This window comes from Macrotis lagotis, chromosome 7 (assembly GCF_037893015.1).
Source record: "Macrotis lagotis isolate mMagLag1 chromosome 7, bilby.v1.9.chrom.fasta, whole genome shotgun sequence".
NCBI classification, from domain to species: Eukaryota; Metazoa; Chordata; class Mammalia; order Peramelemorphia; family Peramelidae; genus Macrotis; species Macrotis lagotis.
This window is the reverse complement of record NC_133664.1, coordinates 145,855,983-145,868,488: the sequence shown is the minus strand read 5'-3', so window position 1 is coordinate 145,868,488 and position 12,506 is coordinate 145,855,983.

The window sequence follows — 12,506 nt, the reverse complement described above, 5'->3', positions numbered from 1 at the left end:
ACCCCATTGGTAATGAAGCTATATCATTACTAAACATGAATGCACCTAGTGTTAGAGTATCCAAATTGCTAGAGGAAAAGCTGAATGAATTACAAGGAGACATAGACAGCAAAACTTTAGTAATGGGGGACCTCAAGCTACTTCTCTCAGAACTAGATAAATCTATCCACAAAATAAACAAGAAGGAGGTTAAGAAGGTGAATGAAATCTTAGAAAACTTGGATATGATAGACCTCTAGAGAGAACTTAATGGGGATAGAAAAGAATATACCTTTGTCTAGGCAGTATATGGTAACTATACCAAAATTAACCATGTATTAGGGCACAAAAACCATATAATCAAATATAGAAAGGCAGAAATAACAAATACACACTTCTCAGACACTGATACAATAAAAGTTACCTATAATAGCCATGGAAAGATAAATCAAGAACTAATTACAAATTAATAACTTTATCTTAAATGATGGATCAAACAGAGAATATAGAAATAATCAATAATTATATTCAAGAAATTGATACTAATGAGACAAATTACCAAAATTTATGGGATGCAGCCAAGGCAGTTTTGAGGGGGTACTTTAGATGTCTAAATGCCTATATGAATAAAATAGAGAAGGAAGAGCTCAACGAATTGGGTATGCAACTAAAAAAGCTAGAAAAAAGAACAAATCCTACATTCTTAAGAACAAATTATACATTCCCAATGCATAATTATATTGTCTTTATTAATTTTAAATGGAATATCTCTTTCTAATTCTTGCTGCTGTGTCTTAGTAATATATAGAAAAGCTAAGGATTTATGTGGGTTTATTTTATATCCTGCAACTTTGCTAAAGTTGCTAATTAGAAATTCTGAAAAATCAGGAGAGATATCAATAAAATTGAAAGCAAGAAATCCATTGATCTCATAAATAAAACTAAGAGTTGGTTTTATTAAAAAGTCAATAAAATAGACAAAGTTTTGGTAAACCTGATTGAAAAAAGAAAGAAGTAAACCAAATTGCCAGTATCATAAAGGAAAAAAGTGAACTTACCACAAATGAGGTGGAAATTAACGTAATAATTAGGAATTATTTTGCCCAACTGTATGACAAAAAATTGATAATCTAAGTGAAATGTATGAATATTTTTTAATATTTTATTTTATTTTTATAATTCTCATTTTGTATAAATGTTTTTTTACATTAAAAAAATATTCTTGTTTAAGAGTAAACAAAATACCCCTCCCCCCATGAATATAGACTTGCTTGGGCGATAAAGTAAAGGGGAGAGAAAAAAAATTAAAATTAAAAAAAATAATAGTAATAATTGTAGGTATGGCCAGGTGGCGCAATGGATGAAGCACCAGCCCTGGAGCCACGAGCACCGGAGCCCACATCCAGCCCTGTAGACCCAACAATCACCCAGCCATGTGACATGCAAGCCACCCAATCCCCACTGCCCTGCAAAAACCAAAAAGAATGAAAAAAAAGACCCAAAATAAAATAAAATAGTAATCATAGTAGGGGTGGCTGGGTAGCAGACAGAGTATTGGCCCTTGAGCCAGGAGCACCCAGGTCCAAATGCAGCCTCAAGACACCCAAAGATCACCCTGCTATGTGGCCCCAGGCAGGCCACCCAGCCCCATTTGCCCTGCACCCTCCCCCAAATAATAATAGTAAAAAATGTGCTTCAGTCTTTGTTCCAACACCAACAACTCTGTCATGGGTGGATCGCATTCTTTATGGCAAGTCCATGGCAAAAGTTGCTTCCATATTTTTCCAACGTTGCCATTGCTGATCGCAACTCCCTCCTTTCTTATTTCTCCACTACCATGTACTATATTTTCTCTCTCCTTTCACTCTGACTCTGCTGTAGGGTCGCCTGAGTGGCAAAGCAGACAGATCCCTGGTCCTGGGGCCAAGAAGCCCTGAGCCCCCATACTACCCCTTAGGCCCAGAATCCACCTGGCCCTATGGTCCTGGACAGGCCTTCCAATCCCAGCCCCTTGCAAGAAGTAAAAAAGAAAATGTGTTATATCTGACCACTCTCCCCCCATGGTCCATCCTGTCCTCCTTTATTCACATACCCACCCCTTCCCCCTGCTGCCCCCTCCTTCTTACTCCAGATGCCTATACCCCATTAAGTATATATGCTGTTTCCTCTCCTAGTCACCTCTGATGAGAGCAAAGGTTCCCTCATTCCCCCTTGCCTTCCCCCCTTCCATATCATTGCAAAAGCTCATTGTAATAAAAAAATCTTATTATATGAAATATCTTGGCCTATTCTCCCCCTCTCCATTTTCTTTCTCCCATTACATTTCCCTTTTTTCTATTGACTCCATTTTTACACCATATTTTATCTTCAAATTCAGCTTTCTCCTGTGCTTCAACTATAAAAGCTCCCTCTACCTGCTCTATTAACTGAGATGGTTCATATGAATATTATCAGTATCATTTTTCTATACATGCAATTCATCCTCATTAAGTCCCTCATATTTCCCCCCTCTCCTCCAATCTCCATGTTTCACCTGAGTCCTGTATCTGAAGATCAAACCTTCTGTTCAGCTCTGGCCATTCCAAAAGGAACCTTTGAAATTCCCCTGGTTCATTGAAAGTCCATGTTTTTCCCTGGAAGAGGACATTCAGCCTTGCTGGATAGTTCATTCTTGGCTGCATTCTAAGCTCTTTTGCCTTCTGGTATATTATATTCCAAGCCCTACGAGCTTCCAATGTAGTTGCTGCTAAGTCCTGTGTGATTCTGACTGCAGCTCCATTATATTTGAACTGTGTCCTTCTGGCTGCTTGTAATACTTCCTCTTTGACTTGGGAGTTCTGGAAATTGGCTATAATATTCCTAGGGGTTGGTTATTTGGGATCTCTTTCTCAGGGGGATTTGTGGATTCTTTCCATTTCTATTTTGCCCTCTGCTTCTAGAATATCAGGGCAATTTTCCTGTAGTAATTCTTGAAAATGATGTCAAGGCTCTTTTCCTGATCATGACTTTCAGGTATTCCAATAATTTTTAAATTATCTTTCCTAAGTCTGTTTTCCATATCAGTTGTTTTTTCAATGAGATATTTCACATTTTCTTCTAATTTTTCATTTTTTTGGTTTTGAAGTATTGATTCCTGATTTCTGGTAAATTCATCAATCTCCCTGAATTCTGTTCTTTGTCTGAAGGATTTGTTTTCCTCAGAGAGTTTTCTTATCTCTTTTTCCATCTGTCCAATTTTGCTTTTTAAGGCATTCTTCTCCTCAATAACTTTTTGAACTGTTTTATCCATTTGACCTAAGCTGGTTTTTAGCATGCTATTTTCTTCAGCATTTTTTTGGATTTCCTTGACTAAGCTGCTGACTTCATTTTCATGTTTTTCCTGAATCTCTCTCCTTTCTTTTCCCAGTTTTTCTTCCAACTCCCTCATTTGATTTTCAAAGTCTTTTTTTGAGCTCTGTCATAGCCTGAGCCCAATTTCTGTTTTTCTTGGAGTCTTTAGATGCAGGAGCTTGTGCTTCCTCATCTTCACACTGAGTATTTTGATCCTTCTTGGGCTCATTTGCAAAATATTTCTCAATGGTCTTCCTCTTCTTTCTTTGCTTGCTCATTTTCCCAGCCTGGGGCTGGTTTTGGGGTGCTTCCAGAGCTTTTGGGACACTCCCACAAGGGTCTCACAGTGTGAGGCTCTGTCCTCCCTCCTGGTCTGTGAATGACCAGAAGCACCCCCCTCTGCTACGGGGCTGAGGTGGGGGGGCCCCTGCTGTTCTATGGGGGGGCCTAGACTGCGATCAGGATCTGAATGTGGTCAGAGCCCCAGAGTCCTTTTCCAGGGGCAGAGGACAGAGCTCTGTAGTCTCTCTCTCTTCACTCTCCTCCCTCAGCTCAATGGGCTCATGCCCTGGGGGCTCCTGCTTACCCACTCAGCCTGCTTCTGTTTCTGGATCTGGGCTGCTGAAAGACCAAGCTACTCACTGTGTGCCCTGAGGGCTGGACTCCACGTGCTTGCTCTGGCAGAGGTTCCCCGCTGTTCCCCCACTTTGTGCCTGGTGCTCCCCAGGGTGCAGCTCAGTAGACTCCCCCGCTGCTGGGAGCTATGGCTCCCAGCACCCTGGGGCTACCTCTGGGAGGCTGAAGTTCTTTCGCTCTGGTGGGCCACCAGTCTGGCGGGCCGCCCCTTCGACCCGGGGAGCAGAGCCTTTCTGCTCTTTTCCAGGTTACCTTGAGTAGGAGAACTGCCTCAATGGGTCCCTTTGTGGGTTCTGTCTCTCAAAACTTTAGTTAGAGTCCTTAGTTTCAAGTTTTACCACAGAGCGCCTAAGACTGGATCACTTCTTGTCTCCATCTTGGCTCCGCCCCCCCAAATGGATGAATATTTACAAAAATATAGGTTGCCCAGGTTTCATGAAGAGGAAATTAAATACCTAAATAACCCTATGTCAGAAAAAAGAAATTCAACAAGCCGTCACTGAACTTCCTAAGAAAAAATCTCCAGGGCCAGATGGATTCACAAGATAATTTTATCAAACATTTAAGGAATAATTGGTGCCAATTCTATATAAACTCTTTGGACAAATAAGTGAAGACAGAACTCTGCCTTATTCCTTCTATGACACCAATATGGGGCTGATACCTAAACTAGGAAGGGTCAAAACAGAGAAAGAAAATTATAGACCTCTCTCCCTAATGAATACGCTTGAAAATATCTTAAATAAAATCTTAGTAAAGTGATCACAGCAAGTTATCACTAGAATAATACAGTGTGACCAAGCAGGATTTAGCCCAGGAATGCAGGGTTGGTTCAAAATTAGGGAAACAGTTAGTAAAATTGAATATATTAATAACAAATCTAACAGAAATCATATGATTATAATGATAGATGCTGAAAAAGCTTTTGCAAAATATAGCACCCATTCATACTAAAAAACACTAGATAGCATAGGAATAAATGGATTGTTCCTTAGAATGATAAGTAGTATCTATGTGAATCCACCAACAAGTTTTATATGCAATTGGGATAAGCTATAGGCATTACCAATAAGATCAGGGGTGAAACAAGGAAGCCCATTATCACCACTACTATTCAAGATTGCATTAGAAATGTTAGCTTCCGCAATAAGAAAAGTAAAAGAAATTGAAAGAATAAGAATTTGGAAGGAAGATTTAAAACTCTCACTCTTTGCAGATGAAATGAAGGCATACCAAGAGAATCCTAAAAAATTATCTAAAAACTACTAGAAACTATTAGCAAGTTTTGCAAAGTTGCAGGATATAAAATAAACCCATATAAATCTTCAGTTTTTCTATATATCACTAGTAAGACACTGCAACAAGAGTTAGAGAGAGATATCCCATTTAAAATAAATAAAGACAATATAAAGTACTTGGGAGTCTCCCTGCCAAGGCAAACTCAGAAACTATATGGAAAAAAACTATAAAACACCTTTCACACAAATAAAATCAAATTTAAATATTGGCAAATATCAACTGCTCATGGATAGGTTGAGCTAATACAATAAAATGGCAATTCTACCTGAATTAAACTACTTTATTTTGTGCCTTACCAATCAAACTTCCCAAAAAATTGCTTTAATAAGCTAGAAAAAAAATTGTAACTAAATTCTTATGAAAAAACAAAAAGTTGAGAATATCAAGGGATTTAATGCAAAAAAGTGCAACAGAAGGTGGCTTAGACTTACCATATCTAAAATTATATTATGAAGCATCAGTCATCAAAACTGTCTGGGATTGACTAAGAAATAGAGTGGTGTATCTGTAGAATAGACTAGGTGCAAAAGAGGTAACAGGAAATGATTATAGTAACCAGCTGTTTTATAAACCCAAAGGTTTAAGAACTCTCTCTTTGATTAAAAAATAAAACTTTTGGGAAAATTGGAAGTTAATATGCAGAAATTTGCATTAGACCAACATCTCACACCCTATACCAAGATGAGATTAAAATGGATATAGGATTCAGACATAAAAATACAATATTATAAAAAAGGAGAAGAACAAGAAATGGTTTACCTGTCAAGTCTATGGAAAGGGAAGCATTTTATGATCAAGGAAGAGATATAGAACATCAATAAAACTAAACTGGTTAATTTTGATTATATTAAGTTAAAAAGCCTTTGCTCAAACAATACCACCATAACCAAGATGAAAAGAAATGTAGTAAATTGGAAAACAAATTTTCCAACTAGTGTTTCTCACAAAGGACTAATTTCTAAAATATATAGAGAACTGAGTCAAATTTATAGAAAAATAAAAAGTCATTCTCCAATTAGCAAATGGTCAAAGTATATGCAAAGGCAATTTGCAGATGAGGAAATCAAAGTTACCCAGTCATATGAAAAATTTCTCTAAATCATTACTGATTAGAGAAATGCATATTAAAGCACATCTAAGGTACCACTTCTCAGATAGAAAGGACAATGATCAATGTTGGAAGGAATGTGAGAAATTTGCTGGTGGAGCTGTGAACTCATCCAACCTTTCTGGAGAACAATTTTGGTTTATGCCCAAAGGCAATAACAATGTGCACACCCTTTGATCCAGCAATACCACCACTGGGTCTATACCCTGAAGAGATCATAAAAAGTGTAAAAACATGACTTGTACAAAAATATTCAAAGCAGTTCTGTTTGTTGTGGCAAAGAATTAGAAAATGATGGGATGTCCATTAATTTGGGAATGGATAAACAAATTGTGGCATATGTATGCTGTGGAACATTAGAAACTAGGTGGGATGAGATTTCAGAGAAGACTGGAATGATTTGCATGAACTGATGCTGAACAGGATGAGTAGAACAAGAAGAACATCATACATACTAAGGGTGATAATCAACCTTAATGGACTTGCTCAATCCATTAGTGCAATAATCAGGGACAATTTTAGGGTATCTGTGATGGAGAATACCATTTGTATCCAGAGAAAGAACTCTGGAGTTTAAACAAAGACCAAAAATTATTACTTGTATTTTTTTTAAAAGTTAGCTTATGTACTACATTATTTTGCTAGGTATAATATTTTATCTTTTCCTCAAGGATATTTTTTTTGCTCAACACATTCAATTTCAATCAATGCATAACATGGAAACTGTAAAGATTATCACATTGCTTCTGTGGAGGGGGGGAGGGAAGGGAGCACAGTGAAAAGAGTGTTAAAATTCAAAATATCAAAAATATAATAGCTAGAAACTACTATTGTATATAATTGGAAAACATATAAAATATTTATATAATAAATATACAATACACATATATAATAAACAAAATTTATATAATAAAAAATAAACTCCACAAGAAAAAACCTCTAGGTCCAGATGGATTTACAAGTGATTTACAAGTGAATTCTACCAAAGATTTAAGGAACAATTAATTCCTATTCTACATGGACTATTTAAAAAATAGGAAAAGGAGTTCAGTCAAACTCCTTTTATGACACCAACATGTTGATACCTAAATGAGGAAGAACCAAAAGAAAAAACAAAATTATTGATCAATCTCCCTAATGAATATTGATTCAAAAATCTTAAATGAAATTTTAACAATGAGACTGCAGCAGGTTATTACTAGGGTAATACACCATGATCAGGTAGGATTTATACCAGGTAGAAAGGGATCATGAAATATTCAGAAAATACTCATCATAATTGAACATATCAATTGTAAAACCAACAAATCATATGATTATCTCAACAGATGCTGAAAAAGTCTTTTAAAAATACAAATCAATTATTATTAAAAACACTAGAAAGCTTAGCAATAAATGGAATTTTCCTTAAAAATAATAAATATTATCTATCTGAAACATTAACAAATATTATACATAATAGGAATAAACTCAGAGCATTTCCTATAAAATCAGGGGTGAAACAAGGATGCCTATTATCACCATGACTATTCAATATAATATTAGAAATGCTAGCTGTAGCAATAGAAGAAGAAATAGAAATGGAAGGAATCAGAACTGGCAATGAGGAATCAAAGCTATGACTCTTTGTGGATGATATGATGGCATACTTAGAGAACCTGAGAAAAATCATCTAAAAAACTCCTTGAAACAATTAACAAATTCAGCAAAGTAGCAGGATGTAATGTAAACCTGCATAAATCATCAGCAATTCTATACATGAACAGCAAAGTCCAAGAGCAAGAGATAGAAAGAGAAATTCCCCATTTAAAGTACCTATAGATAACATTAAATATCTGAGAATCTATCTCCAGAGACAAACCCAGAAACTATATGTATAAAATAATAAAGCACTTCTCACCTAAATAAAGTCAGATCTAAATATTTGGAAAAATGTCAATTACTCATGGTTAGGTCGGGCTAACATAATAAAAATGACAATTCTACACAAATTAAATTACTTATTCAATGCCATAACAGTCAAACTTGCAAATAACTACTGAGCTAGAAAATAAGTAACAAAAGTATCTGGAGCAACAAAAGGTCAAGAATAGTAAGGGAACTGATGAAAAAAAGTAAAGGAAGGGCCAAGCTCTACCAGATCTAAAACTACACAATAAAGCAGTAGTCATCGAAGTCACCTGGTACTGGTTAAGAAATAGAGTAATGGATCAGTAGATTATTGCGTACAATAATCTACTGTTGGGCAAATCCAAACTATCAGCTTCTGGGATAAGAACTCACTATTTGATGATGTGAAAACTAGAAAATATTATGGCAAAAACTAGACATAGACCCACATCTCACACCCTATACCAAAATAAGGTCAAAATGTGTACAGAATTTAGACATAAAGAGTGACATCATAGATAAATCAATAGATCAATAATTACTCTATCAGATCTATGGAAAAGGAATAAATTTATGAACAAACAAGAAAAAGAGTACATCATAAAAAGCAAAATGCATGATTTTGACTATATTAAATTAAAAAGTTTTTGCATTAATGATATCAATGTTGCCAAAATTAGAAGAAAAGCAGAAACCTGGGAAACAATCTATACAACTAGGAGTTCTGATAAAGGTCTCATTTCTAAAATATATAAAGAATTGCATCAAATTTATAAGGTTGCAGGGCATTCCCCAATTGATAAATGATCAAAGGATATGAATGGGCAGCTTTCAAAAGAAATTAAAGCTATATATATATATATATATATATATATATATATATATAATCATATGAGAAAATGCTCCAATTCATTATTGATTAGAGAAATGCAAATTAAAACAACTATAACATAATCACCTCATACACTTATCAGATGAGAAAAATGGGAAAATTATCAGTACTGGAGCGGTTGTGGGAGGATTGGAACATTAATGCATTGCTGGTGGAATTGTGAACAGATCCAACCTTTCTGGAGAGCAATATGGGACTACATCCAAAGAGCAATAAAAATGTTTATTCTCTTTAACCCAATAATTCTAATTCTAGGCCTATATCTTGAAAAAGTCATAAATAATAGGAAAAGTCTCACATGTTCCAAAATATTCAGAGCAGTTCTTTTTGTAGTGGTAAAGAACTGGAAATTGAGGGGATGCCCATCAACTGAGGAATGGCTAAACAAATTATGGTACATGAATACTATGGAAAATTATATTATTGTTCTATAAGAAACCATAAATGGTCAGACCCAAGAGAACTATGGCATGAATTATAGAATCTAATGCTGAGCAATAGAAGCAGAACCAAGATGAAAATGTACACATTAACAACAACATCATGAGGTGATAAACCTTGATGGAAGCAGCTCCTCTCATCAGTTCAAAGAGTTAGGACAGCTGTATTAGACCTATTAGCTATGGAAAATGTTATCCCCACCCAGAGGAAGAAAAACAAAACAAAACAAAACAACAAACAACCCTTCAGAATCTGATGAAAACTTTTTAAAAATTATCTCTTATCTATCTCTTTCTCTTAATCCTACTTCTTTATACTGGAAATGACTAATCTGTCAGTATGTTTACCAAAAATATGTATATACAATGCTAACCTGATGGGAATGAAAGGTGGAAAGAAATTTTGTAACTTTAAAATATCCATGTCCATATGGTTGAATAAACATAAAAAATAAATAACTTTTAAAAGGAATAACAATTCCACATGGCTAAAGGTAATCCTGTCAATTTTCATTATTCTATCCTCTAAAAGAACAAGTAGTTTTTTCATCAAAGACAATAGTGTTTGGGTATGAGAGCATCTAATGAACATGGGAACTCTATGAAGTTTCAACTCAATCTTCTGGAATTACATTAAAGTTGAGAATTTTTCGATGCTCTCTAACATCTTAGTCGTTCTTAGTCCACCACCAAGAACCCAATTGCATTTGATAAATGGTGTGAATGAAAATAAGAATTAATTAACAGATAAAAAGATAAAGTTAAGAGACATACTTTATGCTATTCTTCATTAATGAATCACTCAGGAACAATCTAATTTATCTCTGAATTCATAGAGTTGACAAAATCCATCTCCTCAGGGTCAGTCAGTTGATTTGAGTGGTTCCTCTAACTAAGCTTAGTGACTAATTTGTCACAGATGTTACACAGAAAACTGCCAAGCAAAATTTAATTTTAATTACTTCCTTCCTTATCTTTAGACCATGCCTGTTCATCACCACCTCCATCCCAGAACAGAAATGTTGTTCAAATAGTAGCTATGGCTAAAAAGATTCTGTCAGGAATATAACAAACATAATTCAGTGACCTCCATCAGCCTCTCACTCTGAAAGAAAGACTATCTAAGTAGCATGAACAAAGCCATAACCAGATAAGCATAAATAGATCCTGTAAGTAGCACAGAGCCATAGCTAGATAGGTCCACTAGGAATTTATCCCACGATGCTGATATGGGTGTGTGCAACTCCCTGAAGACACTTAATTGAGGCACATTTTTTTTTCCAACAGAATTTTCACTAACAGGAGTAGAAGATACAAAAAATCAACAAGAGGCAAGGAATGCTATCCTTATATTTTAGAGGAGTAGAGAAAGAAAGCTTGAAACTGAACACTGACTGGCATGAAATGAAGGAGAATTAGATCCTATAAAAATGAAACCCAATGATAATAACAGTCTGTAACAGTCTTGGTATGAAAAATAAATAAATGAATTAAAAAAATTGTTATGGGTTACTATGTACCAAGCACTTTTCTAAGTATAAGAGATATAAACACACACACACACACACACACACACACACACACACACACACACACACACACAAACAAATCCTGCCTTTAAGGAGCTTATATTATTTTATTTTTCTAAGTACTTGAAAAGATATTTTTCAACAATCACTTTTTCCCCAAGGTTTTGATTGCGACAGTGTTCTCCCTTTCCTCCCCCCTCCTCTAGACATGTTTAACTCGATTCATCATACTTCTTTATTAATCATGTTGTGAATGAAAAAAATCAGAGCAAAAAGGAAAAAGGACATGAGAGGAAAAAATATAAAACATAAAAACAAATTTCAAAAATTTTAAATAGCTTCCAGCCAAGATGGCAAAGAGAAGACAGGGCCTGTTCTAAGTGTTCCTGGTTCCCCCTCAAAAATAACATGAAAGAAACCTCTTAACAGAAATTTGATCAATAAAACCCAGAAAGAGAAGCTAGGAGAAGAACAACTACCAATAGGGTCTGTCTCAGGGGACCATGGGTGAACCAGGAGTAGAGAACAGAGGGTCAGTGTAGGGACAGCAGTGGGGGAAGCCAGAGGACCAGCCTTAGTGGCAGAGGCTTTGGTGATTGGCTGGTCCAAAGACCAATTTAAGACAGGGACATTTTGGCTGGTGGGGAGTGGAGCTCTGGTGAGCCCCAGTTCATAGAAGGGTGAGTTCCAACACAGAGAGTCACAGAGCATGCCTAGAAAATGACCAGCAGGGCAAGGACCTGAACTCCATAGTTTTAGCAGAGCAAGCCTCCCAGAAAGAATGGTAAATGCCCCTTCACCCCCTCAGGTTCAGGTATGAGCAACAGAGTCCAGTCAGCAGAAAGGGAGATTAACTCCCTTCCTCAGGGCCTAGCCCATTGTTCAAGGTCAACTCAGATCCTGCTGCTGAGGGCCTCAAACACTCCAGAGAAAGCAACCAGCGTCCTCTACTGTCTGGCCCTTAGAATTACTAAGCCAAGTGAACAGTGGTTCTAGGGTTTTCAAAAGCCCCTCCCCAACACAAGATCCTAAGAAAATGAAGAAAGGCCAGTAGAAAGGGAGACCCATGGAGAAATACTCAGAAGAAATAGATTCTAACCCAGAGAGATCTAGCACTTTTGAGGAGAATATGAATTGGTCTCCAGCCCAAAAGACTTCGTTGAAGAAATCATGAAGGATTTTAAAAATCAATTGGAAAAATTGGGAAAATAAACTCAAGAGAAAATTAATCTTTCCCAACAAGAAAACAAATCCTTGAAAAATGCAATTACACAAATACAAAATGAGAATAATTATCTCAGATCCTCAATTGGGCAAATGAAAAATGAAAATAATTCTCTAAAAACTACACTTGAACAAAGGAAAATTCCTTCAAAAATAGAATTGACCAATTGGAAAAGGAG